General features: G+C 37.0%; 2 long non-coding RNA genes across 2 annotated transcripts; one reads left to right on the top strand and one right to left on the bottom strand.

Annotated features, from left to right (window-relative positions):
• Positions 1–5478: 5478 nt before the first annotated feature.
• On the bottom strand, positions 5479–12737 carry LOC146767819 (uncharacterized). The gene is made up of 2 exons (XR_014953623.1): positions 12615–12737; positions 5479–7632 (listed from the first exon to the last, which is right to left on the bottom strand). It is a non-coding gene; the product is annotated as an uncharacterized LOC146767819 (long non-coding RNA).
• A 798-nt stretch (positions 12738–13535) lies between these two features.
• Positions 13536–20967, top strand: LOC146767818 (uncharacterized). The gene is made up of 3 exons (XR_014953626.1): positions 13536–13675; positions 14790–14855; positions 15944–20967. It is a non-coding gene; the product is annotated as an uncharacterized LOC146767818 (long non-coding RNA).
• The last annotated feature ends 6634 nt before the right edge of the window (positions 20968–27601 follow it).

The following is a 27601-nucleotide window of genomic DNA, read 5'->3' as shown; positions in this document are numbered from 1 at the left end:
TTCAGGATTAAATCCCAGAATTTCTATGTGAATTCATGCATGTTTAGTTCTTTTTTTATTCAATGGAAAGATTCACTTTTTGGATGTGAGATTTTTTTACATCCTCCTAAGGCAAATGCTCTGCAGAGGTTAACAGAGATGTAATTTTTTAAAACAATCTGTAGTTATTAAAGGACGATTCAATATTGTTCCAGATTTTTTTTAAGTTCCCCTATTTGTTTTTAAAACCAAATTTCAAAACTTTTCAAAATCATCTTCTGCAAAGTTTTGAAGCTGTAATAGCAAACATTTTCCCAAAATCATGAGCTGAAGAGTCTTCCTACCACCAAAGTAGATGCCAACATGCAAATGCAGGATGCTTATGGGGTTACTGTTGTCCAGAATCTCGCTTTGATTGATTTAGAGTCATTTACTAGAGGCAAGCCAAGAACTTCAATGTCTTTTGAAAGGGATGCTAATGGTTTTTCCCTGAGCTGGACCTGTCATTATCTTTGCAGATATTTTTAAATTTAAAATTTCCACAAAAATAATTAATCTTCACCAATTTACCCAGAAGCATTTATAATGTCAGAGAAATGAGACACAGTCCTTCAGGCAGAGCTTAGTAGAATATTGGCATTGCAAACTTCATGGAAAGTGGAATCACGTAAGCTCCTGAGAAGCAGGAAGGCAATTCTAGGTCCAAATACCTTTCTACTGGTCTGACACTAGATGACAACAAGCAGGTCTAGGTGCAGAGACAATTGAACTGGGAAATACCCAGGCCAGGAGAAGAGATTGCCAACCCAACAAGTAGATAAGAAGGAGGAAAAAGAAATGCCAGCTGTTAAAAGATATGCCTGGGGAAAAGATTTTCTGGTACACAGAGCAAGAGGAAATCAGCTTGCAGCAGGTGCAAGCTGTCTGCTTAACAGACAGTTTGTGAAATTTCAATGTTCTTAACAAGTTTACAGCACAGGTCAAGATCTTTTCATACAGTATAAGGGCCATAGATTTTTAATGACAATGTAAATCACCCATTGTAAGATGCTGCCTAACCCAGTCTGCAGAATTCAGTGATTCCTGTGGCACTGGTGAAACTTGTATCATGGCACATTTAAAAGGATTACAACAGATATTCATTTAAAGTTTTCAAATGACAGCTTGGAAAATGGTGGAACACTACAAAGGCTTTTTCTTATATACTTATTTGACTCTTCTATAAAGCAAAGGTCTTTTGTCTTGTCTAAATATATCTAAATTTGGACTCCAGATTTTGGTTCTTAAAATTTCTCTTTTTCTCTAGGGCTAGAATGCCTTTTTTACCAGAAGAGCTTCTCACTTAGGTATTCATTAGCCATGATGAAATTTACACCTGAAATACTCTTGAATATGTTCAATAGCTATAAAGGCTCTTCACAAGGAAGATATTCCTAGACCTTGCATACTGCTGAAGTAGTTTTGATTTTGTTAAAATACTTCTAAATGTATTTTTTTTTTGTATTTCAGATTTTACTATCAGCCATTTTATACTTTCACCAATACTACTTGTGAAATTAAGAAACAAAGCCTGACTAGAATGAAGTCCATTAATCTCTCCAATGTTGTTAACTGCAGTTAATTCAGATTATGTGATCATAAAATCTTTGCTTCTAAATCTATCCTAGTTTCTTTTTGTTTTCTTTTTGTGAAGTTACTTTAAGTTACTTTGACTTAATCAAGTTTTTAACTCTCTTATATTATCAAGTTTACAGTTTCATTCTGTTGCTTAAGAACTTTCCGTGTCCTGGCAATTTGAAGTCCTCTTAAGCTCTGACACTCACTGTTTGGTTCTATACTGTCAAATCATTATTAGTCTTTAGCATTTGGTCTTTGGCACATTTTGTAATAATGGGTGAAACAATTAAAATACAAGCCAAAACACCTCTGTAAAATGTGACATGATCCTTCCTGGCTATTTTACTTTTCTTGCTTTGATTTTTAGTGTGTCTTGTCTGCAGCCTCCCACCTGCATTTATCTATTGATTCCAATAGTCTGAACCATTAAAATACTTTCAGCAGCTTGTACTAATGAGGTATAAAGGGCTACCATTTGGTACCTGGAGACACAATTGTGATAGGAAGAAGAAGGCCTGCAGGGAAGTTCCTTCCCTTCCCATTCCTTTGGATTTCAAACTCTACCTGCTGCTGTAGCATCTTAGCCTTCTGTGAAATGGATTGTGCCCAAGGGAAAAAAAAAAACAACAACAAAAACAAAACAAAAAGAGACCAAACAAAACCAAAAATAAGACACAAACTCCAGGAGCTTTAAAACATCGTCAGAAAAAAAACTATTAAAGGATGCTCATTTTAATTCAATTTCAGAAAAAAAGTTGAAGGATGTATCTTGAGGGCACAGAATAGGGGGACGTGCGTAAGCACAAAATGGGAGAGCTGGGACTTATGACCCAGAATTTCTAGTTCTCCTTGAGCACAGTGTAGAAAAGATCCACAAGGAAGTCTTTCACTATGCAGAGAAAATACTGGAAAGTGGCAAGGGCCTACACGTGATGGCAAGTAATAATTGCATCAGATTATATTTGGTTTTGATAAAACAGGACATACTTGTGGTAGAAGAGAAACACTGGTGTATTAGCAAGTCTTTCCTTTTTTAGTCCTACCATGTTTGACATATCACAGTCGTTTATGTTGTATAATCTGACATGCTGGCATAATGAGAACTGATATGTCACCTTAATGATAGGCTTATTCTGAAAAATGTAAAGTGGATCATAATATCAGAGCTAAGATTACTCTGGCTTTCAGTAACATGCCCTTTCCAATTAAGACTATAGTCAAGCTGTGCTAAACATACATGTGTGTGAATATGGTCGGTCATATCTCATGATTTTATAATTAAAACTACATTGCATAATTTTATGAAGACATTTTGCAGAGTTTAGAAGTAAGGCAGACAAGTAGAAAGGAATGTAGAAAGACACAGAATTTTTTATAATAACTTAATAGTAGTTATAGCAATAGATTATAATAGATTTGCAGTAGCTTTAAAAACCATCTTATGGGTTTCTGTAGCAAAAATACAATATTATATTAAATTTTAAAAATGTATGAAAATGACAAGTCATTTCAAATCTATCAACCATTCATTCCCAAAGACTCCAAGGTAATGTACAATCTTTGCTTTATTTACCTACACGGAACATCATTGCCACTCATTGTGGAGAGCATAGACATGTTTACAGTGGCTGCACAGCTATTTATAGAATGCATTTGTCATTGTTCCTTTGTGCTGTGCTGTTATCAACATGGTAGAAATATAGCAAATTTTTGCAATTACTATTATGTTACAGATATGACATTTGAAATGAACACAAATTTTTAAAAGCATTTTATGAATCCCTTTTGCTGAAAGCTTTTAAAAATCTTTACTGTCAGACTGTGACCTTGCAGAACATGATTGACTCTCTGAGAAATAAAAGGTGCACATTTTCCCTGTCATACTGCTGAGGCCTTTCAACTTCTATTACTGTCAGCAAAAGGCAAAGCCTTTTGGTATTTTCTATGCACTAAGTCCTACATGAAGACCTTTGTAGTTTAAGTTGTGCATTGTAAACCTAGGGAAACTCCTTACTGGGTACGAGATGTATGATTGTATCCCTGGGATCAATTTTCTGATTGTTTTTCATTTTGTCATTTTCAATTTACCATGTATTTATGCATAACTAAACTTTACTGCAGCTAGCAATATTTATAACTGTTTTGTGCATGTGTCAGGTTTTTATAAACTGAAAGCATTGTAATTTAGCTGCTTATCCTTCAGTAACTGGGGAAGTTTTGAGGAATTTTGTTTACTAAAGAATATGCAGCAAAAAAAATCCCTCTCCAACTGACACATAAAGAATGCAAGGTTATTATAAAGTTTTAAATGTATGAACCCATTGTGATCACCCATCCTAATCGGGAAGGAAGCACCTAAGGTTCATAAGAGGAATGACAATAGAGGTTACACAAGCAGGTTTTATTAGTAAATTACACAGAAATTTCTTGGCATAAAATTGGGATATTAGTTCCTGACCTACTATGTAAGCCCATAGCAGTGAGTTCTGGAAAAAAGGGTGGGGTGAAATGAAGAGAAAAATTAGAGATATGAATTAAAGAAAGGGAGAAAGAAAAAGGTAAAGAAAGAGGAAAAGAGAGAGAAAAATAGACCACCTGTCCTAGTTCCAGCATTGATCCAGCTGATAATCATCAATCCAGCTGTATTGGTTCAGCCAATGAATGAGATGTCTTGAGGGGAATCACCCAGGCTTGGGGGGTATCTATGTACAGGTTTCTGCACCCCAAAGACAAGCTTGTCATTTTCTATGTAAATTAGTTATCATGCATGGTCTGTTCTTTCAGGCCTTTCTGGAAAATGTTTTAGGGAGCTTTGATGGTCTTAATCCCACACCCTACAACCCATTCCCACTTCTTGGCCTCATTCCCGCATTTGCACTGTACTGTGGTTCTTTATCATAGAAAAGTGCTGCCCTGTCTCCACCTGGCCTCCTTTCTCCAGCCAAATCCTGCTTCTCATGACATGTTAATACCAACAATTCTTGTCAGTTATTTCTAACAGTCCTTTTTTGACTCCACAGCCATCTGGTTATTGGTGTTTGAGATATACGTGCTATCCCCACATTTTCTGTGATTCAAGAGCTCAGACTTTGAACTGCTTGTAGGGTTGCAAGAGAGTGGGCTTTAGTTAGAGAAATTTTACTTCCTGGTCTCTATTCAAGACTTTCTTTGAAGGTTCAATAGTAAATATCCCATTCCATTTGGCTTGCTATTTGGAAAATAAAAATAAATTTCAAAGGCTCTTCATTAAAACATGAGCACTCATTAGACACTTGTTGGATCCTGGAAACAATATTTCTGATAATTGCAAGAGGGGCTTACTCCAGGTGCCTTTTCCTCACTGTTGAGACCTAATGAGGGTTTATTAGATCATAATGTGGCTCTGGAAGCAGGGAGATGCACCACCACAATTCATCCTGTGACTAAAGCCAACTTCTCTGGGCCTCTACACCCATGAAATTTAAAATATAAGGTCATAGTCTTCTGGTGGCAAAAAAAATCCCCAACACATTGTCAGAGGAAAGACCTTACTTAAAAATAAAGAAAAAATAATTTCAAAATTTAGTAAAACCATGTAGCAAGTAAAATTGCTGTTTTCAGCCACTAGAAATCCTGGTCTGGAACTATTGAAGAAAGAGGTAAGCTAATACAACACTTTCTACTGGCCTGCATGACTCTTTCCCTGTGTCAAATTGATGCTGGAGAAATGAAGAGATACACAGCTTTGTCAGAAAGATTTATTTGCAGAACAGTCATGCCAGGGATTTGATCATATAGCTTTTCTGATTCTCAATAAATTTTTTACATTCTTAATTTTAAATTTGTTTTGAGCATCAAAATGCCACTTAAAATATTACATGAAATTAAGAAAAAACTGTATACATTGAAGAGAAGTATTTCATCATCTATTGCAAGACCCTGTAAAATATAAATGAGGTGCTTTCAAAAGTGGAGTGCAACAAGTAATTTCATAGCTTAATCTTGCCTGTTTCTTCCAATTTAATATTGGAAGAAATAAATATATAGTAAATTATTGTAAGGAAATAATAAAATGTATTTGGAAACAATCCACATTAATTTTGATTTCCCTTGCAGAATAAGTTAATTTCACAGATTTCCAGCAACTCTGAAAGTGCTTGATCAGTACAAAACCAAGCAAAGTTAATTGATGATTTCAATTTCAAAGCACCTTTGATTAACTGAAGTCAGTACATAGGGAGGCAAACTACTTTTCACTAATGACTCTTTTATCGTTTCTATTACAAAATGCCTTTAATTGACAGCACATATTTTCCAAACAGTCTGTATTATTAGATTAGAACTCTCGACGTTGTTCACATCTTGGGTACATGAGCAAAAATAATTAAGTTTAATAATAATTGAAAAAACACAGCAATCCATCATACAACTACTGTAGCATGAGCAATGAAATCTGAACATATGCCAAATTAAAAAAAGAATCCATAAAAATATGCCAATTACTTTAACCATAATAAAATTTCAGCTTCTGTTCAAATGACTGTGAACCATAATCCTCTTGTTCAATATCATCGGGGTCTCCTGATTTCAAGTTCACATAAACACATATTTAAGGTGACTAGTGTTGCACATTAGCTTTAGAAATCACAAACACTGTAGTCCTCACCGAAACAAATCAGGATTCTTCAATTTAAAGTTCCTCCATTTTGTCTGCTGTTTCCTCAGATTCATCACAGCGTTTGGTATGAGCTGAACTATTTTTCCAAACTCATTGTTCATACACTAGCAGCTTCCTAAGGCAAGCACATTGCAATCCTCCTTGTTTGTCCTGCTTTTTGCATTCTTCTCATCTTTCTGGAGCAAATGTTCTCATTTTTCATGCTTTAGAATCATGTTTGAAGAGGAAATAGGGAGCTCTGAACATGCAGAATGTTTGTGTGTGTCCTGTGAAAGGTATTGTTCAACAAAGAAACATCTCCCTTATCCACAGTCAAAATGGATTGCTATTGTTACAACTGATAAAGGCATCACGTAAATGTTTCAGCAGAAGAGATGCATGCATCAATGTCATGTTTGTTTAATCTTTTTCCATATAGTAGAAGATAACATGCCCTGGTAGGCATGTTTTCATTACAGGCTCATTATGGCCTGTTTGTGAGATCATTGAAAACTCATATGTGAAGAGACCTCAGGAGGTCTCTTGTCCAAACTCCTCTCAAAGCAGGGTCAACTAAGAAGTCAGGCTAATTTGCTTTTTTTTTTGTTTTGCAGTTGGGTGTTGAAAGCCTCCAAGAGTGGAGACCCAATAGGCACTGTGTGTAGCCTGCTCCTCCTCTATCATGCTTTCTTCACAGGGAAAAGTTCTTTTTTCTGTGACCAGCCAAAATCTCTTTGATTTAAAGTTATGTCTGCTGTCTCTCAGCTTTCCACACACACCAAGAACAGTCTAGAACTGTCTTCTTTATAACCCTGTAGAACTGGCTGGGCTGCTGTTAAATCCATCTGAAGTCAAACCTTCACCAGGCTGAATAAGCCAGGCTCCGTCAGTCATTCTTCAAAGGACAGCTATTCCAGGCACTAAACTCTTTGTAGCTTCTGCTAAACCAGCTCTGGTTTTTCAGTGTCTTTCCCATGCTGGAGGACCCAAAACTGTAAATAATCAATTTCTTCATTCAACTGACCATGATCTTGACAGTACACCTTCAAACATTCAAACAATGCTGGCAGTTCAGCTTACTGCCTACCAGGACCCCCAGGGCCTTTCCCACAGAGTTGGTTCCCAGCTGTTCAGCCCCAGCATAGGTTATTACTAGGCTGTCCTCCTTCCCACCTGCAGAATTTTGCATTTACCTTCACTGAATGACATGAGCTAAACCTAGACCATTTTTTCAACCTGTCTACATCTCTCTGAATTATTTAAACAAACTAATTACCCCATGCAGGTCACTTTTTATGTTAAACTAGTTGTGCAGGAGAACCCCTGTGGTTGCTACTGCAGGTTGACCTTGTCTGGACATCAGGAACCCACCAGGAAGTTCTGTGACTCCAAATCCTCAGCTGGATAGAAAAGAGAAAATAAAATGGGAAACAACTTGAAGGTTGAAGTAAGGCTGTTTACTAAAGCAAAAGGTTGCACATGCACAAGCAAAGAAAAATAAAAATTTAGCCTCTACTCATCACCAAATGATATCCAACTACATCCCAATAAGCAGGGCTTCAGCATGTGTTACAGTTGCTCTGGAAGGCAAATATTGTAAATAAAGAACACCCCCCTTTCCTTCTGTTTTGTCATTTTTATTTCAGCAGCTGTCATATGGTATGGAATACTCCTTTGGTCAGTTTGGGCCAGCTGTACTACTCCTGTCCCCTCCCAAGACCTTGCCCATCTGCAGCCTACTGATGGTGGTAGAATGATGGGGAGACAGTGCTGATGCTGTGCCAGAGCTGCTCAGCAGTGCCCAAAACACCATCCAGAGGCGTGTTACCAGCACCTTTCTAGCCACCAATGCAGAGCACTGCACTGTGAGAGCTGCTGGGGCAAAAATGAACTCCTCCTCAGCCAGACCCAATACAGTGAGATTCTGCTCCCACAATTTTTTAGGTTCAGTTACACAAATTAGTCACAATATAGGTAACAGAAAATAGTGAGAAAAGTGGGATATCTAAGTAAGGATGAAAGCTATCTTCTGTAATTACAGTACTCTAATAGCTGTGGCTAGGTTAAAAAATTATTTGCATTCCCTCCACAGCCAATGGGCTGATATAGACATTTCCTGGGTATGATTAACATGCCTCACTCATGTCTTTCAGGAGGTTTTTCTTCAGCCAGTTTTCCACACTGGCAACAGGGGAAACAAAAATACCAGCTTGTCTGGGATTCCCAGGTTTTTAAATGGCCTGTGTGAGAGAGGATTCATGTCACACTAACTTTTCAATGTTGTCAGAGGATTTCTTGGAAAGCAGTGGAGTGGCCAGGAGGAAGGATGGCTGTCTGACAATGTACTGTAGGTGGCACCACTTATACACAAGAACAGAAATCTGCAGTTTCTTGGTAAATATCTTTGTCAGCAGAAACCAAAATGCTCCCAGGCTGTACGACTTGGCACAGAAAGCATGCTGAAGGTCAAATAAATTTTGGATGTACAGGTCATGAAAGCATGATAAGCTGCAGACAATGGAGCATCAATCATCATGCTGAAGACCAGAATCTGGGTCAAATCCAATTATCTGCAGTGGGTAAGAGGGCTGGAAGCTCTGAGAAGCTTGGAGAACCTTTATTGCCTTGGAGTTGTCTAGTTCAAACATAAGAGAGACAAGGAGTAGATCCCTGTAGTACATTTAGACAGCCACCTTGCTAGATAGCAAAATCTATATGCAGTAGTCACATGCTGACCAACAAATAAAACCAGAGACAAATTTTATTAATGTCAGAAAAACAAGAACAACAACAGGACAGGACAAAGAAAACTCCAATTTTTCATGGAAAGTAGGGCAGAGTATATGTGCTTCCTCTGTAAAAGATGGTACTTCTTAAACATAATGCAATGTGTGTGAAGGAAGTTTTTTCAAAGCAAAATAAGCTGTTCTTACTGATATGTATCTTTTTCTGCTAGCAGTTGTAAATTTTGCCAGGATGAAATATTTTGTCATTCAAAAACTATTTCTTGACAAAAACTTCATGTTCCATAGTGAGGAACTCCACTTATAGAATCTAGCAAAATTAAGATAAGGAATAAAATTATATCTTACTGGTACAGATTATGATCTATGGCAGCAGGGTTGTTTGGTTTATTGTTTTTTTTTTTTTTTCAGCTGTAATTGTATCATCACATTGTAAAAAATTTGCTGTAATCTAGTACATTACAAATTACATTACAGATTTTCAGCTAAAAGAACTAAACAGTCTTGTTTAGTCATAATGATAATTATAGCTTCTTCTTCTGTACTAGAGAAACTTAGGATAGTAATAAATTAGGATACTTAAGTGCTGAGGCAATAGAGTTTACAATTTAAGTGTGAAGCTTCCTCTTTTCAGGTTTAGTGAAAGACTAGTCACTAGATACTTGTCATTTTTGTGGCAAAGTTATTAACTACGTTGAAGAACAAAATAATGACATTCTGTGCCGTCTCAAGTACACTCGGTTCACAATTTTCAGAATAAATTCAAAGCAAATGTACTCTCAGTTCATATGAGAGCAAGACCTCAGGGACACAAACTTTTGATGGTGATAGAGAAACTTTGAAGGACAGAGTATACAAAATGCTGTGCATCTTTCCCTGTAGTCTGCAGTTAAGGGAGGCAAGCTGGAACCTTTTATTATGTAACATGATCACATGGCTGGAATCTTGCACAAGTCTTCAAGAAAACTAAAACCCAGCTATGCTGACTCAAGCCAGCTGCAGATTGCAAAGAGGAGCTTAATGTTAAAGAAATACATCTTTCTTTATCCCTGTGTTTTATTCAGAGACTTTCTAAAAGTAATTTAGTGAACCTTTGAACTATTACAAATTACGAGAAACCTTTTGAAATCACCCCTCAAGAACTTCAGGCACAGGTCTAGGCTTCTTCAGGCTAGCTCCTCTAGCAATTGGTGGGAAACAGGGACCAAAATAAAGGTGACAGTCCTAAACAGTTTAGTATATCTGAGCCACAAGTACTTACACTCAAAGAAAGTCAGCAAAACTTTGTCATATTAAAAAGGATTACAGTTCTGTAGCTATGCAAATGGTTGCAGACAGTCTATCTGCTATTGTGCTTTAATAAAAATATGATGAAAGCCTTTGTAGTGACTTCAGATTATGAAAATATTAAGAACAATTATATCCCATGATTTGTATATTGTTACATTTGACATCTCTCAAGGATAATATCCCTGGACTAGACTTTTGCTAGTCCAATCTTCCCCAAATCTGCATTAATTATTTGCACTAATTCTAAAATGTTGACAACTAACTGAAAGCAGTGTGTGTGAGACAATCTATATATAGAAAGAAAATAAATCTGAAAACATTGAAAAGGACTAGACAAATATGATGCATAAAGTACTTCAGTGATGCAGGGTTAGACTTTAAAATGAAAAGTAGATTGTCATATTTAAGTCTGTTCTGAGGTAAGTTTATGTAAAGCTAATTATATTTTAAGTGCTCAGACTAGCAAATTGTCTTTTCAAATGTATGTTTTTCTGTTCAAACATAGTGTTTCATTGAGTCAAAGAATAATCACTGCAGCATTACCACAGTCAAAGCAAAATTTAGCTAATTAATGTGCTTAGGACCCACTGCAAATAGTTTTTTTTTTAAGGCCTACCTTTCCTTTTAATAAGCAAATTAGCAATTCCATCTCTTTGTTTTCAAAGAAAATCGTGAAGATATAACAAAGCACAGTCAACTCATACAATGCACAAAGTAACTGAAAGCAAAGAGTAATTCTGCAGCCTATGAACATCCTCATATATGTTCATGAGCTATAAACAACAAATTCAATTGCAAGAAAAGAAGGAAATACAACTCACATTGCTGACATTGTCTTTATTGTGGTTTAATCCCAGCCAGCAACTCAGCCTCATGCTGCAGCCCTCCCCCCCCCCCCCCCCCCGCCAGCACCAGGATAAGGGAGAGAATCTGAAGGCAAAAATTAGAAAACTCATGGGCTGAGTAAGACAGTTTCATAGATAAAGGAAAAGTCAAGCACACAAGCAAAGCAAAACAGGGAATTAATTCATCACTGCCCATGGGCAGCCAGGTGCTCAGCCATCCCCAAGAAAGCAGAGCTCATCATGCGTCATGGTTATGTGGGAAGATAAACACCATAACTCTGGCTGTTCTCCCTTCCTCCTTCTTCCCCCATTTATATACTGAGCATGATATCATCAGGTATGGAAAATCCCTTCGGTCAGCTGGGGTCAGCTCCCAGCTGCATCTCTTCCCCAAACCAGCACAGTCTTAGATCTTTTGCTTTGAAGATCATCCTGGCACAGACTTGTAGAAAGTGTTAAAATATTCTGAACACACAAACAGAATTTTACTCTGGTTTCTCTTCTTATCCCCCAAGGAAATATTTAGGAAAATAGGTTTTAGGAAAGCAACACCCCAAATTTTATCTCGGAAAATTAGTCTTGTTGTGTTTGTCTTTACATAAATTACTGGAAAACTCAAATAGTACAATTCTCAAGTTTGAATAGAAGACAAAACAGTAATACTTCATTCTTGTGAAATCCCTATTTTTTTTTTTTAACAAAAGAATGCAGACCATTTCTTTGATGAGATACTTAAAATTTCATACTGTCCCAGGCTTCTCTGACCTGTGTGAAAAAGGATTGCCAAGTGCAGAATTACCATTATCACATTCTGGAGCATCTGGTCTGAAATTTTCATCAAAAATGTTAAAGCTGATTCAGTTTAAAAGACCTGGCAAAAAAATACAAACCAGTGCAGTTCCATTTCTCACACTTGTTGTTGTCACTAGTGTTATCTGCAGCCAACTGTGGGGTGGGAAGGGCTGAAGACTCTGTTTTAACTTTGTCACTTTGTTCTGCCTATGTTCATTTGATTGTTATGACATCACTTTTTCCAGTGACTACCAAAGACTTATAATCCAAAAGAATCAAGTTGGTCATTCAAATAAGTAACTTTGGAAGTAGTCAGCAAAAAAATCCAGTTTAAGTTTGACATCTGCTCAATTCCTACTGTCAGCACGATGGCACAATAAAGATCTCAATGATAAACTAAAAACCAAAAAATAATGCTGATTCTTACAGAAGCATCCCAAAACCACTTAGATCTGAAGGACTGAGAGAAACTGGGAATTGCATGGTCTCAGACTGTGGAGGTTTGAGAATAAGAAAAACTTGCCTGAACCAGCAAAAAAATCACCCCCCTCCCAAAAAAACCCCAAAACCCACAAACAAACCCAACAAAAACCAATAAGCAAAACCCAAAAAACCCAAGCAAAACCTGCAAGTTTCAGTGCCGCAAAACAAGTTGGTTTTGTTTCTTATATTGCTATAAACTAAGCCCTCAAATGAAATAGTCCTTTTTACCTTCTGGTCATCAGCTTCTGGAGGCAGCTCAAGAACAGCCAGACTTGATAGGTCAAATGGAATGAAACTTAGCCTATTGATGGGATGGCACGACACTACTTAACTAAAACATCTCTCTGCTTTGCCCTTCTGTTTATTCTCTTCATGTTGGGTGTCTGTCAGCACAACGGGTCAGGACTGGGTAATACGTGACATAGACCCTCCAGATGCCTACAGAAGGCTGATCAGAATCATTGTTAAGAGACCCCATTCTTTTTATACCCTAGTTTGCTACAGGTGGACTTGATTTGGCCTTTAATTAAAACACCATCACCATTGGCTAATTAAGAAACCACCCTTTGGTAAACAAATCTCCATCACACATTCCACATATTCAAGAGCACCAGGTGCAGCAAGTTAAGGTAAGACTTGTTTCTCATTCTTTTCTCTGATCTTCTCACAGCCTTTCTCAGAATGATGCCTGGGAAAGTTGTCTATTTCTCTGTGTGGCCAGGGAGCTGCTGCCATGGGTGTCTTTTCTTTTTGTCAAATGTCTCTGCCTTCAGTTTTTCTCTTTAAACTAAATAGATAACACTCATAACCAAAAATTATAAGCCATGTTTTCCATCAAGCGAATTCGCAGTGTTTGACTCTCCTTCTGACTCTGTTGTTAGCTCTAAGGAATTGGCACTAAACACAGTCTCATTGCAGTTACTGGTGAGCTAAGGAATCAGGATCACTGCTCTGGCTATACCAGATATTTTCACTGTAGACATTCAATGACTAAACTTGTACATAAAAAATCTTAATGTTTTGCTGAGTGACTATTTTTTGATAGTTTCTCATCTGATGTTGTTGCTTTCATGCTTAGTTCCCAAAACATTGTTTGGTTGCAAGCAACAGCCAAATAGCACCATTCTGCACCCCCTGCACTCCTTTCTTCACCAGCAGGAAGAAATAAACATTTCTTTCTGTCTTCAGTTAGGTATAGAGACATGTTATGAACATTTTTTGTGTGTAGTTGTGCTTATGTAAGGTGATTTCAATGATAAGAACTTCTGTTCAGTGGGAAACAGTTCCAGGTGAGCTACATTTCCTTCATCACATCTTTGCTAATTATATAAAGCAGCAGGCAATCCATACTTAATTTCTGCAGATGTTTAGGGTTTCTTTTTTAGCTTTATGAAATATAAACAATTTCTAGTATGATCTGCTTGTAAATTCTCAAAGTCTTGTTTCTTCAGCATCTATAAAGGATATATTTGTGTATGTCAGCCAGAAAATTTATTTAATGTGGTTTTTCTTCTTTGAAATTTCTCACCATAGACTCAGAATTCTTTTTAATCTTTACCTTATGTTTTTCTTTTGAAAATGTAAATATAATCACATTGTAGTTTTGTGTTTTGAATTCTGTTTAGTTAGACATTTTTACTCAGCTTTTTTTATGGAAATGCCTTCTTTTCAGTGGCAAAAACATTCAAAAAATAAACATAATGAAAAAATTTCTTAGAAAATTAAATTCCAGACCACTGATTAATTTTTTATATAACTATTCTTTTACACAGATTCCAGGAAAAAAATAATCAAGAAAAAAAACTAACAGCAGTAACAACAAAAACCCATCAAAACCTAGAAAGCTGACAGTCTAGAAACCATTGTACTGATTGTCACAACCTTAGAATGTCCATAAGTTTCTTGAGACAGTCATGCTGGTCAAAAAGATGCCAGAAACCATGTTAGCATATTAAAACCACAGATAAACACCTGCTTATGACTGGGACATTGACAATTTTGCTGCTACAGAAATAGTCTGGCAATCAGCAGTCTGCTGGCATGTAGCATCCAAAGCATCCTGTGCTGTGCAGTACAGATCCTGTTACTTTCAATTAAAAAAATTATTTTGATCCTTGAACAACTGTAGTAACTTACCAGAGATTTCAAAGGTTTATGAAGGAGTTTTCATGCAGACTTCAGACCTCTGTGTTTTAAGAGGTGGTAAATTTTCTGTTTATGTGTCCTTGTATATGTCCATTTATTTCTTCTTTGTACAGAACAAGATGTTATAAGGCAGAGCAGCATTTCCTGAAGTTTGGCTGGTCTGATTCATAGAAGACTTATGATGATTTTGTACAACTAGACATGTAGTATTGAAAATATTGATTTTTGAATTTTAATTTATTTCCCCCCTCTCTTTAGTGGCTTCAAGACCCAAAGAGCTCAGAATTGTTGCCTTCTATGATTGTTATAGAAAACCCTGTCAAGGTAGCATATTTCATTCATCATTTTCAGAGTCAGTCTTAGCAGAAAACAGAAAATGTTTTAGCTGCTTATTGTTGTTTCTTGAAGGTCATTAGGAAAAAAAAAACAAAACACAATATTACAAGAACTATTGCCCTTATCTAGAAAGTCACAAGGCATCATGTATCCCCATATTATGACTTGTACAGAGTGGAGTTAAATTTATTATGGATGAAATTGCTTTGTGGTTTTCCTTTTAAGTCTTCCACTGGTTCTATTTCTAATGAAATCAACCATGCTTCACACAATGTTATCTCAAAAATTCAGTGCCACTTACAGCTTTATTATAATAAGGTTTTGGAACATTTAAGCATTTTTTGTGCAGTTGTCTTTATACTGGCATCTAACCTTTCTGAAACATCATCTGAAGCCAGGTGGGATCACCAAGACAGCTCAAAACACCTCAATTTACAGAACTGATTTTGTGCCCTTATGAAAAGAGGTTGCTACACTTTTATTTGCAAGTTTCTACAACTTCACTAAATATTTTGATTCGTGTTAGAATCAGTGAAAATATAGTCAAGGCACTCAGGGAATTCAAATTCCCAATTAAACAGATATCCAAGACTTGGTTAACCAAATTCCACTCCTGTATAACTATAACAATGGTGCCTTCCATACCTAAGGGCACCTGAATTGATTTTTTGATATGTAACCGAATAGTGTCCTTAATTAATAAAAAAGCAAAATGTAATTGCGTGGCACTGGAAGCTGCATTTCTGGGGCTGCTCATGCATGTGTTACAGAGGCTAAGAGCAGTCTCCAACTCTCATCGTGTGTTTTATCTGGGGTGTAAATTAGTAAATATTTGGTGTTCAGCCTAAGCTGAAAAGGAATAATAGCCTGAAAATAGTAACATTTTTACTGCAGTTCCCTTGTATGTAGTGCAAGACCAAAAGAAGGTGCCCATACATCTGGTTGCACAGAAAGCATAGGACAAAAGCACACGAGAATACATGAAAATTATATCAAAACTCTGATCACAGTATCTTCTGGCACTCTAATTGCTTTCCTGCATGTAATCAGCATCTGACTTGCTGTTTTTCTGCCAGGTGTCTCAGCCTTTCAAGAGCTGCAGTGCCCCCAGCAATGGCCATGAACACCTGCCACTTTCACACTCCGGAGAGAAAGTACTGAGGATGCTGTGAGGCCTCGAATGAGAAGAGTGATTTTGTAGCTCAAAGTCAAACAGCTGTGTTACCCCAGCACTGCCATTTAGTCACCATTTAACTTAGTTTCCTACAGGATAAAAATGCTTAGTATCTAAATAGAATTCTTCATCTTCAAAGAGTTAAATAAACATTATGTAATTAATCCATATAGCATCCTGCAAAGGATGCTCTCTTTTCAAATTCAAATACTCTAATAGGTCTGCTTAAATCAAAGTATAAAATAAACATAAGTGGAGATATCTGTTGATCTCTGATGATTGGTTCACTGGCAACAGCAACAGTTGTATCTCTCTTCTATTATACATTTTTTCCAAGGTTTGAAAATAAGATTTTCTTCAAATGTTATTTTAAGAAATATTTAGGCTAAAAGACAGATATAAGGTAAAATTATGCGAGTTAATAAAATATGAGTTTGTAACAAAAATTTTTGAAATACCTCCTTGTAATAAAATATACTCAAATGTTTTTCTTTAATGGCAAAGTTTTAGGATTTTAAAAAATATCTAATAATATATTTCCTTAAATACACTTGCTGCTTGCACAAATCCCCAATTTAAATAGCTCAGTAGAGCAGCTTATTGTGTTGTGTGGCCTGCTGCACTACTCTGCCCTGAGTTAAGGTCCAGCTTAAGGCAGCATGAATCTTATGCAATTGCACAAGATTATTCTGAATTTTCAAGAGTCTGCTTGACAAGGCAGCTGTCTAACAGCTGTAAGAAACAATTAATTACAGATGAAGGATGTCCCCTGCCTTTGGCTTCTCCCAGCATTTTGTGATTAAGCACCATTTCTTAAAAGCTGTTTGAGAGGTTTTCTCAGCCTTCAGAATTTTTTGTATTTTTGTTAGTGAAAGGTGGAGTCACTTATTTGGGTTGGTATTCACCTGCTTGTGCAGACAAACCTCCCCCTTCTTCCTAGTGCTACAGGAGCTAGAACTGTGCATGGTGCTGAAGTGTCTTTTGAAGAATTAATATTAAGATTTAACATGCATAAATCTCTCATGATACTTACTTTATGCAGAAAATCATAGCAAAGCACAAAGATTAGATTTTCTGATTGTTTATATCAGATGGCATCTGCAGAGGCTGAGGTACTATTTGAGACAAATTGCTCAGGACATATGGTGTTAAGTGACTTTTGGCAAACCTATAGAGGAAGGCATATGGCATATGATAACCTTGAAAGAAGAAGTGTCTCCTTGTATGTTGTTAAATCATATGATAAATTGATCTCTGAAGCTATTTCTTGGCTGAAACTTTAAAAACTACATTGTTTAGATAGTATAAATGGGGTTTTGTACTTATTTTACTACCCAAATGTGATTGCTAATTATGTCTAGCTGGCAAATAGATAAATTGTGTGTGTGTGTGAACTGGTTATATGGACATGAATATGAACAGCCACTTTGTCAGCTATTGCCTTGTTTTATATAATCCTATCAGCTGTGGGTACCAGAGCATTTTACACACTTTAAGTAAATCTCACAGAAATGTTACAAAAAGGTTTCCTAAGTTTGAACAAGAATATTTTGCTTTTAGGTAAGTGCCCTCAATATCAAAATAAGGAATAAATTCATTTAAGCAATAAGATGCTATCTTTTCTCCTAGACTTTTGGTTAAATATTATGCTAGCAGAATTTTCTGGCACTTATGAAAATTTATGTTCAAATTGTATATAAGATACAGTTAATTCTTTTGTAAAGGTTGCTGAAATGAAATAATTTCATATCACATAATCATTAATCAGGATTGCAATTTTAACAAAAGAGAACTAGGAGTATTCAGATCACAAGGATCTTATGCTACATATAAAATTATTGTCTTGCTGCAAATCCTATAGAAAATTAGTTGTCAAAGTTGTAAATAAATCTCTTTTCCTAATCAATTTTTTTTCACTCAGAAAGACAGATTTTCCAAGGCAAAGACATTCCTTTCATGTGCAGTGATAAAACAAGAGTATTTAATGACAGTTTCAAGCCACACGTAGTAAGGCTGTTAATTTTATGATGGAATATCCAGTTTTCATTACCAACAGAACTTGAATAAATATTGAACCCTATTTCCCATAAAAGAAAATTAAATTAGGGATATAGACTTGACTTTCTCAAGTTTAAAGATATTTTTTAGTAGGATCAGGGATGAAGATGCAGCACCTTGAAGCATATAAACCTAAAGCTATCCAGAAATCATGTTGTGTTATTTCCTTACTCTGCACCAGAATAATTTCATGGTCTGTCTAAGACTGGCACTGGAACTGGTTTTGTAGTCTAGAGTGACTATTTGCATGACCAGAATAGCCAGTTTGGAGATAAGCATACTTCTACATCAGTTTTGTAATTTAAAACTTCCACTATGGAAGTCTTTGTGCAATTACAGCTGAGAGGATATTTTTTTTGGAAGAGGTTGGACTTGGTTCAACATCTTGAATAGCACTTCCACATATGAAGGCTGTGCCCACCATTAGATCCAGCCAACTGGCATACACCAGTGTCTGCAGAGAAGTATTCTGCAGCACACAGCATGCTTGAAGCTGGTTATAGGAAACCTGACAGCACCTGAACTGATAAATATTTTGGAAATTTCAGTTGCCTTCACAGTGAATTTGTTCCTTACAATCAGTTCATCTAAAGTTAGTTAATTTACTGTTTTTGGCTGGAACATTTTCTTCATAGTAGCTGGTATGAGGCTGTGCTTTGGGTCTGTGCTGGAAGCAGTGTGGATAATGCAGTGATGTTTTAGTTATTACTGAGCAGGGTTTATTTGGGGTCAAGGCCTTTCCTGCTCCTCATCCCATCACACCCATGAGAAGGCTGGGAGTGCACAGGGCGTTGGGAGGGGACACAGTCAGGACAGCTAATCCCATCTGACCAAAGGGATATCTCAAACTATATGGCAACAAAACTAGAGGAAAGGTTGGAGAGGAAGTCACTGCTTGGGGACTGGCTATGCATTGGTTGGCTGGAGGAGAACAATAATTTCAATTTCATCACTTCTCTCTCTTGGGTTTTGTTTCTCTGTCTTTGATATTTTCCTTTTCATTACTTAATATTGTTTTCTTCAATTATTTCATTTCAATAATTATACTCTTCTTATGTCATGAGATTTCTCATTTTTACTTTTCAAATTCTCTTCCCCATCTCACAGATGGGTGGGAGAGTTAGCAAGCAGCTGTGTGGAGCTTAGTTGCCAGCTGGAGCTAAACCATAACTGTCATATAATCTAACCATTAATTTAAACTTTTCTTGTACTCAGTATATAAAAGGGGAAATCTATGGACGGTTTTTTTTTTTTTTTGGTGAGGTAGATACAGCAGTCAAACTTAAAAATCCTACCTGAAAAATTGGACTAACCACTAAACCTGTAGATGGATAAAACTATGTCAAATGGATCTCTTAAAGCATCATCTACTCATCATCAAAGAAAAATTTTCAATAGCTTCAAAAGCTAAATGTGCCTTTGACCTTCAGGGCTAATAGAACATATCTGATCCCATGTCCACAGAGGCAAAAAGAGCCCTGTGTGTACCTTTAATAGGCTCTTGGACTGGGGCTTTGACGTGGGACCTGTAAGCTGCTGAAAAAATGCAGGACAGCCACAGACTCTACAGAAGCTAATGAGGGGCAGGGGCCATCCTTACCTTTCTGGTCAGAAGATGAAAGCAGCATTTCTTCTCAAAGACCTTCCTAGCTAATTATGCTGTGCATTTCCATGGACAAAGTATTGACCTCCTTACATCACTAGGAATTGTGTCTTCAATTTTAATAGAAACCAATTTACACTGTAGGTATCTAGCTGACCACAGTAATGCACGTATAATCAGGGAGATAATAGGAATAAATCATCAGACTAGTTTGATCCTATTTAGGCTATTTAAAGACAAATTCAAGCTGTAAAACATGTATAGGTATCCCTGCAATGAACATCTAATAAATGGATTTAATAAAAATTAAAATAAAGCAATCATAAATTCAAATTTATTTTATTAGATTAATATAATTTTCAATTATTCAGTAAATGTAATTTAAAAAAATAAACTCTACTCTTCAAACTCCAATTGTATCTCCTTACACCAATTCTTTTATAATTACAAAGGAAAATTATTCCAGTAGAAAGGAAATGTTTTGCAAAAAGGTGTTAAAATTGATTTTTGTTAGGATAGTACACCAAATACATTTTGATAAAGCAGTCAGACTGGGATTGGACACAAGATCTATATCTAACAGGCACTTTTAAAGACTAGCTCCCATCTTCCAAAAATAACCCACTTGTGTTAATTTTAATTATTAACTGACATTATTAAAAAGAAATGACTCTACACAACCTTGATTTAGAACATGCATACTTTATACAAAATTTCATATTACTGCTAATGCATTGCAAATTATTACCTTATTCAACTGCTCGGAGCTTAAACACACTTTTTTATACTTCATAAAGAAAAATAAACATAATCATGTTAGACTCAAGCTTTTATAGAAGGAATTTTCTGCCTTCTCAATTTTCCTATCAGGCTCATGCCTGTTTAGTAGAAATTACTTGCAGATCTTATGTGGACATGATATTTATATAAATAGAATTTGTATATTAAACTGATTCACTTTTTCATTTCTGTGGCAAATATACCTACCCACTCATATCCTTCACTGATCACACTTTAGTTAATGTATTGGTGACCCTGACTGTTGGTTGCATCTGAAAACACTGCACCACCAATTGCTGGGTGCACACAGAGCACACAGAAAGACCAAGGAGCAAAAGATACCTTCTTCTTTGAACTCACTGGATTCTTTGCTGCTATTTTGTCAGGCCATTCCCAAAATGGCCTGGCAGGATGCTAAATTATGATGCTGGAAATGTGCTGCCTGTCCTCTGTCCCACAGCCCCAGGTTTGGGGAGTAGTGCTGCCAGAGAGATGAGATTGCTGCTGCCACCAGCACTTTGGCTCTGCATTCCTGAAATCTCCCTCTGTGTACACATCTACATCACAGCAAAGCTCCACCAAGTCACCCTGGCAAGGAGGAGAAACTTAGCCAGTTCCTTTGTTCTGTTGACAATGTTTGTTCACATTCTGCTTATCTTTTTTTGATGATGCACCCAGCATTACATAAACAGGGTACAGGGTAATTGATACAGTAAATTATTTATAATGCCTTCAATGTCTCTGGCCTTTGCAATTATGACATCTGCTAATACACGGAGGACTCTATCTACAGCCTGGAATGTCAAATTACAGTACAGTCTAATTTTAAAAATGGATTTCTGTGTGTAACACCATGAATGGGCTGTAAAGCAGGGCAGCCAGAGATCTCTTAAGTAAACAGATTTGGAAGCAGCAAGGCAACTCAATGTAGTTTTACCATGACACAAGTTAAGGAACATATTTTTAATTTTTTTTTAAATAGAGCTTTCAAATGATGTAAACTTCATAAAACAAAATAATCATTTAACATAAAATTATTTAAAACCATTTTGAAATAAAATGAACTCCTAATTGTTTTATATCTGTTGCTTACCCTGTGCCTTTCTCTGCAGTCATTCTACTGTAATTTACTTAAAATCCAGAAAAAAGGTAACTATTCTTCTGGACTCCTAGTGTGTGAATTTCACTGGATTTAATATACATTTATAGCTATTAGAACTGGAGTTCTGTGCAAATTATATTAATTATTTTCCTATTTTAGCTTTATCAAAGGAGTAACTTTCATCACTTGATAAGATATCTGATATTTTGAAAGGTAAGAGCTATGTTCTGTCATAAATAACATCTTTAGGTCAAGACAATGCTATTCAGATCAAGTCAAAACAAAGGATTGGATAAAAAAAATCACCTCAATTCAAGGGCAAAAAAGAAACAGTTGACTGGAAAAATCTTTCCATAGCTTGTGTTAGCAAGAGAGTCTTCTGGGGAATATTTTTCTGTGCTGGTGGGGATCAAATCAGCTGTCAGGTTTCTGAAGGGACACATAAATCAGATTTGACACATTGCTGATTGCTCCATTAAATCACCACGGTGGTCCTGATTTGTCTCATCAGGTCAGATGAATTTTCTTTTGAGGAGGCTTGAAATGGTAAACTGTTTTTCAAATTTCTTGATTGAAGACTTTCTTGTCTAATGGATCATAAAACTCTAGAACACACACTTCTGTTATGTATGTTGAATTAGCAAATGTATTTTTTTTCTTTTCCTTTTTTCTTTTACTTTTACTATTATTTTTTATTTTCCTGGTTTTTCTTTTTCTTCTCGCTTTTTTCTTTTTTCTGCTTCTCTACCTTCACTTTCCCTTTTCATCTTTCCCTTTCTCTTTTCCATCTCATCTCTCATTTTTTCCTCTACTAAAAGCTACATAGGATATTCAAAAACATAAATACATTTTCTGAAGTTCTCTATTAAATTTAGATCAAAGAAAAAGAAGGAAAAAATCAGATAACTCTGGAGAATAATAAAGCTTTGAGAATACAGAGCTTTCCTCTGACAAAGTACCCCTGAGACATATATTATATGATTTCATTTCATTCCTGAGTTTTCTATTAACATTTTTCATGTGCACTCAGAGCTTTGGATGTATGAATATTTAAACAATCTAAAGAAATTAATAAATTAAGTGATCAGTACTTTAAATATTCCTCCCTTGACTTTTGCCACAGATAGGGATGTGGTAGTCTCAAATCCATATTTGAACAGATTATGCTCATACTTGATGTGACACTGGGAAGATTAATTTTTGTTGGCATGACCTTGGCACCCCTTTGATGGAAACTTGAGAACAAACCTGTGAACCATCACCTGCCTGATTTGAATTTCTCTGGAAATAAACCTGCTGTTGACATTTCAACATGGATGCTTTCCTCTTCAATCAGCATAAAGAAACATCGCGGCACATAACACTTCCTACTTATTTAATTTAAAATCCCATTCTCTGTTAAAAGCTACTTATTCCTTTGGAGAGAGTTCAATTAAAATCAAAAGAGAACAAAAATAAACAAGTAAATAAATAAATAAAGGTTAAAAAATTTGGAAGCTCTACAAGCTGGCTTATGTGTCTTTTTTAATCAATGACACTTCCAAGGGGCTATCTTTACATCCAATGTGAGTAAACCATTCCTGAACAATCAGGAGCCAGTGCAAACAATTGTTATGGATATGGATGGGGGACCTTGACACAAGACTGATTTAAGGTGTAGGTATAGGGGTTAATTATGCAGCAAAGCAGCCTGTCAGTCAGCATTTCCCTGATTTGCTTTTGCCCAAGATAATAACTGGCAATGTGTGTTTCTCATCTATATGGCTTCCTTCCACTACAGGGTAGCATAAAAAAATATATATTCCCCAGAAAGAATATGCACAGGAGAGACAGAGGGACAAGGTGTAGACCGTTCTGAACAAGGAAAGTAACTTTCTCCATTAGCATTCCACCTGCCTGTTACAGCAGGAGGCCTGCAACAAGCTATCTGGGTATGCCTGATGGTATGGTAATCAGCCAGATTGATTTCTCTATAAATACGCTCCATACTGCTCTTGGTGGGACTGTGCAGATACACAGTCTGTGGTAATTGGGAGTGGGACTGTGGCAGAGCCTCATCCCCAGTGGGCTACAGCTGTGAGACGCAGGTGAGCAGCACTGAAAGCAATGAGACAGGGAGTGCCCAGGCGCACTGACCAAGCACAAGACGGAAGAGAAGGCACACAGGTGCAATGCATGAACGTGAGGGATATAAAATGTTGGACTAAAGACCAAGAAGAGCAGCTGCCTGCAGCCTTCTGATGTGGTATGATGCTACTGTGTAGGGGCAGATGCCTAAATGTGGTGGCTACTTGCCACAGCCTCGGGCAGGTGGGATGAGCCGGCTGGCACTGCCCATGTGAGAGGCACCCGGGGGAGCAGCATCTGCCACCCTGGTGGTGCTGAGAGCTGCTTGTGGGTGCAGCTTCGGTAGCTCTGCATGCTGAGAGGAGGTGAAGGGATGAGAGAAAGACACCTGTATGCGAGCCCAAAGAGTCTTTATTTTCCCCAGGGGGGGCAAGAACAAAGGTGCTGTCTGAGTGGGTGCAGGAGCAAATGCCAATGAAATCAAAGATTACAGCAACTCAAATAGGGGGTGGGCGGACAGGGGTGCAAACCTGTCTTGCCCAATGGGGGTAAACCAGAGAGGGATGACACCAAGTACAACAACTTATGATAACATAGCAGGGATAGGCACAAGGTCAGGGGACAAATAGAAAAGCTAAACTGGGGTGATTGATACAGAACTTTGTCAAAGAAACTGGGGGTGGTTACAGGATTGACAGCCAAATGGGTATAAACAAACTCAGATTGATGGAACCAAATAAGGAGAAAACAGGGAGAGGTGAGAAGATTAACAAACTGGAGAGCCAAGTAGTGGGAACTTTTGGGGTAAACAACTTGGATTAAACCAACTGTGAGGGGACAAATGAGGGAGTACAAAGGATAACTAACATTAATAAAAACAACTGACTAAATAAAACCACACCACAACACCTAAAGCCTTCTGAAGTGGTGGTTGTTGCTCTGTGTGGGTTGAAGCCTTCTGAAATTGTATGATATTACTCTGTATTGTGGCTGTCTCCACTGTGACGGGACTAGCCTTGAACCCAGCTTTTTTTGCAGCATCGCTATGATGTGTCAAGCCTCAGATGTACAGACTGGAAGGCAGAGTAAGTCAAAGGTCCCTGAGATATCCATTTTGTGCCCATCTTGTGAGAAAAAGTGTGCTAAAAATGGGGAGTCAATTAGGAAGGCTGTATGCACAGAGGCTAAGGACAGATCTCTTAATTGAATGATTAATGCATGTAGCAACAAGAGCTGTTTTCCCCAGGAGGTTTATGTTTAAACAAATACATCGCTTTGCATAAGGGAAAGCATTGCTGCAGCTCACCTCTAGTGGAATAGCTTTCCATTGTGATAATGGTTGTGTCCCATTGCAACTGGCTTATGGAATGAAACAGAAAGCTGAAAATTATGCTGACCATTACTGGCAATGGCACAGCAGCTGTTGTCTGACTGGTTTTGACTGACTCTCTAGTTTAGTACATTCTTACTAAATTTAGTTGGGTGTATTTGAGGAAGATTACCCTGCTTGTGGAGTCTCAAGAGAGGAACATAACACCTAGACAATTCTGGTTATAGACTGCTTCACCGGAAGTGAAGTAGATTGACTAACTATTAAATAAATCTCTGATACATTGAAGAAATTATCAATTATTTGGAAAAGATAATAATTGAAGGTCTCAACTTGAAAAATCAGAAAACACAGCAGGGGCGCCACATCCTAAAGACAGATATTTGTCAGGGTAATTAATAACAAATGCATGTTCTCATATCTGCTAAAAATTAGCGAAGGTGTTATATCAGACCTCTGTATAAAAAGTGCTAAGTATAGAGAATGCCAATAAATGTGCAACAGCTTTTGTGCCAATGCAATTTTGAGAAGTATCAACTCTGTTTCCTGCATGCCTGACACATATACTTACAAGAAACCAGCTCTTTATAAAATTGACTGAGCACTATTGAAGTCTTAATTCTAGTTTTTCAATAGAATAGCTTTGAGGCTTAATTCAATAGAATGTATCTGAGAGTCCCCAAAGACCCTTGCCTGTGCTTCATCAAAGAGCTAGCCTGAGATGAGGAAAAAAAGAGTTACATGTGGTGTTTATGTCAGCATTTTCACCTCCTTATCCAAGGCAATGTTTGCCTGCTCTCAGTCCAGTTTTCTGGTTGTGAGCATTAGAAAAGAAAACCAAAACAAAGCATCCCAATAAAAAGCATATCTGTGCATAGCCTTGCCCTATTTTTGTTCAAAACATCGTAAGAGTGAGCACATTCATGAATCCAGTTTCAATAAACAATTTCCTGAACATTTAAATAAAGCATGTAAAAGTGATATTATTAAAAATAGGGTTAAAGACTTTAACTAGAGATTTAGAACTGTTGGTAGGTATTTCAAATACTTCTCTTATAAATCACTGAGATATGGACATGTGGTCATACATTATCCTTGTAACATATGGATTCTTGAAACCTTATTCTAAGCATGTGCAGGTTTGTGCAGTTCCACTGTTTTCATCTTCAGCTTTCATATTTATGTGTTTGCATTTTAAATTAACTGATTTTTCACTTGACATTTGTTTAGTATTCACTTTGATATTGACACTTTTGCTATGTCATTTGAGTTATACACACTCCAAGGACTTAAGCCATCACTTCAGTATTTTAAATGTTTGAATGTTATGTGAAATAGCTCCTTGAAGAAGCAGTAGCTGTATTTCAGTTTGACTTTTCAGCTGTAGCTGCCAGTGTATATCAGCCCTGCAAAGAGCACAAAACATGGGCAAGTCTGAATGGGCAAAAGTAATTTGTTTGAAACTTAATCAATTTGAAAAGAAAGAAAACACTTTAAGTGTTAGTTATTACAAAAGTATAAATGTAGAAAAGTGGTTTTTACATTTGAAATTAGAACTTCCAATTTTGCTACGCAGTAATTTCACAGCTTTCATCCTCTAAAGGACAGCACTTTAATTACTTTGTGTTTTCAGACTTCATCTCATAGACACAGTGCAATAATTACACCATATTCATACACATAATATTATGTATTCTATCTCCTCTTAAAGAACTATTATTAACAGAAAGCTTCAAATAATGATGCTCCCGTAGGCCAGTCTGATTTGGCTGGTAAGTCACACAGAGAAATTCTTTTCTTTAACTTCATGTTAACATTCTCTCTTATGTCCCTATATAATCTTATGATATCTCCTAGCTCTTTGCTTTTCCAGCTTTGTCCACTCAGCTCAGCTTTTCACCCAGTTTAGTCTCCCTCTTCCTTTCCCAGTCCTCTGTCACATACACATTTATACCACTAGTGATCATCACAAAAAATCATGCGAATTGGTAAGACTTCAGTGAAATTTGGTGTACCCTCAGCTAGTTTGAATATTACACCAAAGCAGTAGGAGTGAATATCTTGCCAGAGGGTCAACCTACCATCCAGAGGGACCTTGAAAAACTGGAGAAAAAGGCCAACAGTAATCTCATGATGCTCAGCAGGGGAAAGTGTAACATCCTGAACCTCAAGAGGAATTATCCCATGAGGACCAACCAGTTGAGAATCAGCTTGTCAGAAAAAAGCCTGGGGATACTGGTGAACACCAGGTTGAACATAAGTCAGCAGTTCACCCTTGCTGGGAAAAAGATAAATAGTATCCTCAGCTGCAGTAGACAAAAAAAATTCCAGTAGGTGAGTCAGGTGTTGCGTCTCCTTTCCTTAGCACTGGTGAGACCACTCCTGGAGAAATACACCCAATTCTGGGCTCTCTGTACAAAAGAGACACGAACATTCTGGAGAGAATTCATTGTGGGGCCTCCCGCATGATTTCCCATATGAGGAAAGTCTGAGAGATCTGGAATTGTTCAGTGTAGAAAACAGAAGCCTTGGAGTGACCTTATCAATGTATGTAAATACCTGAAGAACAGAGTCAGGCTCTTTTCAGTGATGATCAGTGAGCAGGCCAGGGACAATGGAC

This window comes from Lonchura striata, chromosome 3 (assembly GCF_050655825.1).
Source record: "Lonchura striata isolate lonStrDom1 chromosome 3, ASM5065582v1, whole genome shotgun sequence".
Lineage (NCBI taxonomy): Eukaryota > Metazoa > Chordata > Aves > Passeriformes > Estrildidae > Lonchura > Lonchura striata.
This window is presented reverse-complemented; position numbering and strand designations above follow the sequence as displayed.